Below are 3,709 nucleotides of genomic sequence, written 5' to 3' on the forward strand. Positions count from 1 at the left end.
AATAACTTTGCTTATGTTCCTTCTGTCAGTGTTGTAGGGCATCTTTGGGGTCATACCTTAGGTAATAACAACTTACCATTCTTGTTTTACTCTAGTCCATTAATCTTTTCGTTTTTGTTCTTCAAAAATATTAATTAATTATTATTATTATTTTTTGAGACAGGGTCTCTCTCTGTCACCCAGGCTAGAGTGCAGTGTGTGATTTTGGCTCACTGAAACCTCTGCCTCCTGGGTTCAAGCGATTCTTGTGCCTTCTCCTGTGAAGCTGGGACCACAGGCATGCACCACCATGCCTGGCTAATTTTTGTATTTTTAGTAGAGATGCAATCTTGCTATGCCGCCCAGGCTGATCTCAAACTCCTGGCCTGAAGCAATCCATCCCTTGGCCTCCCAGAGTGTTGGGATTATAGGCGTGAGCTACTGTGCCTGTCCCATAAACCTTTTTGGATAGTACCTAAAGTTCTTCAACCTTAGGCAACAAGATTATTAGATTAAACTCAGTGAGTATTTTACTCTAATGAAGGGATCCAGGTGGAAGGAAGACTTGATTTACTTATTCAATAAATATTTTTTGGCTGCCTACCATGTTCCAGGAATTGTCCTATGATCTAGGTGTTGGGAATATAGAAATTTGAACTAAAAGTTCAGGTTCTCATGAAGCTTACATCCAACATGTGTATATATATGTGTGGGATGGGAAGATAAAATATACACTTAAATAAAAAAAAAATATGTCAAGTATAAATAAGGCAAAGTGAGGGGAAAAGAAGGCTGAGAATTTAAAGGATGGAGTTATGTTGAATTACTATATCTTATGGGAACTAAATGACCATTATTCAGAATAAACATGCCAGAAGACAAAGATTTCGTAGATAATCAGAAATAGAAGATAATGAAAACTTCCTTTGCCTGAGGTTGTTTTATTTTTACTAAGTTAACTAATTAATTCTTTCTAGCTTTTATTTAAGTGCAATGATCGAGGATGGATTTGAGATCTTGTTGAACGCAGCCATATCCATGGATTGCATATAGTTCTCAAAGCAGTGATCTGCTCCTACCGCATATCTGTTCCAACTTTATCATCTTCAACATGATATTTGAAGTTTTAAAATTCCATATCCCACTGGAACTAGTAGAGAGGAGCCCCAGACTAAGCGGTCTGCTTTAATTCTTCTGACTCACTTCCCTAATTTTTTTAAAAAATTTTATTTTAATAGCTTTTGGGGCTGGGCGCGGTGGCTCATGCCTGTAATCCCAGCACTTTGGGAAGCTGAGGCAGGCGGATCACGAGGTCAGGAGATTCAGACCATCCTGGCTAACATGGTGAAACCCCGTCTCTACTAAAAAAATACAAAAAATTAGCTGGGCCTGGTGGCATGCGCCTGTAGCCCCAGCTACTCGGGAGGCTGAGGTGGGAGAATCGCTTGAACCCGGGAGCTGGAGGTTGCAGTGAGCCAAGATTGCACCACTGCACTCCAGCCTGGGCAACAGAGCGAGACTTTGTTGCAAAACAAAACAAAACAAAAAGCTTTTGGGGTACAAGTGGTTTTTTGTTGCATGCATGAATTATATAGTTGTGAATTCTGAGATTTTAGTGCACCCATCACCCAAATAGCGTATATTGTCTTAATATGTAGTTTTATTCATAGCGCCGCCCCCTTCTGAGTCTCAAAGTCCATTACATCACTTTGTATGCCTTTGCATACTCATAGCTTAGCTTCCACTTATAAGTGAGAACATATGGTTTTTGGGTTTTTCACTCCTGAGTTACTTCACTTAGAATAATGGCCAGCAGCTTCATCCAAGTTGCTGCAAAAGACATTCGTTCCTTTTTATGGTTGAGTAGTGTTCCATGGTGTATATACATACATCCCACATTTTCTTTATCCACTCATTAGTCAGTGGGCACTTAGGTTGGTTCTATATCTTTGCATTTGTGAATTGTAATTGTGTTGCTATAAAAATATGTGTACAATTTTTTTTTTTCATATAATGACTTCTTTTCCTTTGGGTAGATAACAAGTGGTGGAATTGCTGGACCAAATGGTAAATTTACTTTTAGTTCTTTAAAGAATCTCTGTACTGTTTTCCATAGAGGTTGTACTTATTTACATTCCCACCAGCAATGTGTAAGTGTTTCCTTTTCACCACATCCATGCCAAAATCTATTGTTTTTTGACTTTTTAATGACACTCCTCTAATTTTGCCATATCTGTCTCATTATCACAAGGTTCCACATCTAGTGAGATGAAAGATGGCAACAGGGGCAGGTTTTTTTTTGTTTGTTTGTTTTGTTTTTTTGGCTTTCTTTGATTCATACTATGCAGGGTATTCTTCCCTTTGCCTCTTTGATTCTTTACTTTCCTCCCCCTCATCAAATCCAAATAGATAAATGTCATCGTCATCTTCACTATCTGTAGCTCCACTTCCTCTAGTACCTTCCACATTAGCAGGACCATACTTGCCCAAAGCTTTCTTCATTCCTGCTAGGCTGGCTTTTTCCTTTTCGTAAGTCTTGATGTAATTATACCAATGTAGAGCATGACACAAGTTGCCAAACAATGGACTAGAGACTGCTTCAATTACTGCCACATCTGCTTGTGATGGCACATACCCCTTGTTGCAGCTCTGGTCAGTCAGGTAATCATTGTTCACCTGGAGGCCAGTGGGGCTTTTCAGGTCTCTGAAACCCATGGCATCAGCTGCATCTGAGAGCTGGGTAGCAGCAAAAGGAAGGAGCACAGGTTGTGGATGCCTAGCGCTGAGAGGAGACAGAGTTGTTGTAAAGAGTGAGTGGGAGCAATGACTTTAGGGAAAAGGCCCCCATTAAAATGTGAACTACATGAAGGCACAGTTTTGCTTTGTTTTATTCCCTCCTGTATCTCCAGTGACTAAAGAGGTACCTGGCAAATAGTAAGTGCTTGATAAATAATTGCTGATAAATGACTAAATGATTAGCAAATAGGTGATTTAGACTTTGTAAACATGGCCAAATCAATGAACCAGAGTCCCAGATTCTTCATCTATAAAATGAGGAGTTCAGATTGGGCACATTTTTTTCTTTTTCTTTTTTGAGATGAAATCTCACTCTGTCACCCAAGCTGTACTGTAGTGGCACGGTCTCGACTCACTGCAAGCTCCATTTCCTGGGTTCACGCCATTCTCCTGCTTCAGCCTCACAAGTAGCTGGGACTACAGGCATCCGCCACCATGCTCAGCTAATTTTTTTGTATTTTTAGTAGAGACAGGGTTTCACCATATTAGCCAGGATGGTCTCCATCTCCTGACCTCGTGATCCGACAGCCTCGGCCTCTGAAAGTGCTGGGATTATAGGCGTGAGCCACCGCGCCCAGCCTTGGGTACATTTTAGGATTTCATTTAGCTCTAACATTCCATTGCTGGAGGAAAAAAAAAAAAAGTTGTTACTGTACCTCCTACTTCACTTTATCTACTTTACTAGGTATATTTTCATTGATTGGCCAGAAAAATTATAGTGAATGTTGTTTGTCTTTCCAGCAGCTATTACTTCCTTTTCCCTGCCTAAGAGTACTTAAATTTTCATCTGGGTCTCCCCTGCTGATACGCTTTGAAATCAGTTGATCACCAGAAATGGACTGTGATTGACCAAAGCCAATCTCAGTAAGCCCATCTCCCTTGATGCAGTGATTGGTTGAGGCCTGGGTTCTCTAATCTAACCAGTTAGGTTAGC

The 3,709-nt window shown here is 40.4% G+C and overlaps 1 pseudogene; it reads right to left on the bottom strand.

The window, feature by feature from the left end:
- Positions 1-959: 959 nt before the first annotated feature.
- LOC105479561 (elongation factor 1-beta pseudogene) lies at positions 960-2,694 on the bottom strand (annotated as a pseudogene).
- Positions 2,695-3,709: the final 1,015 nt, after the last annotated feature.

This window comes from Macaca nemestrina, chromosome 5 (genome assembly GCF_043159975.1).
Source record: "Macaca nemestrina isolate mMacNem1 chromosome 5, mMacNem.hap1, whole genome shotgun sequence".
In the NCBI taxonomy this organism is placed as follows: domain Eukaryota; kingdom Metazoa; phylum Chordata; class Mammalia; order Primates; family Cercopithecidae; genus Macaca; species Macaca nemestrina.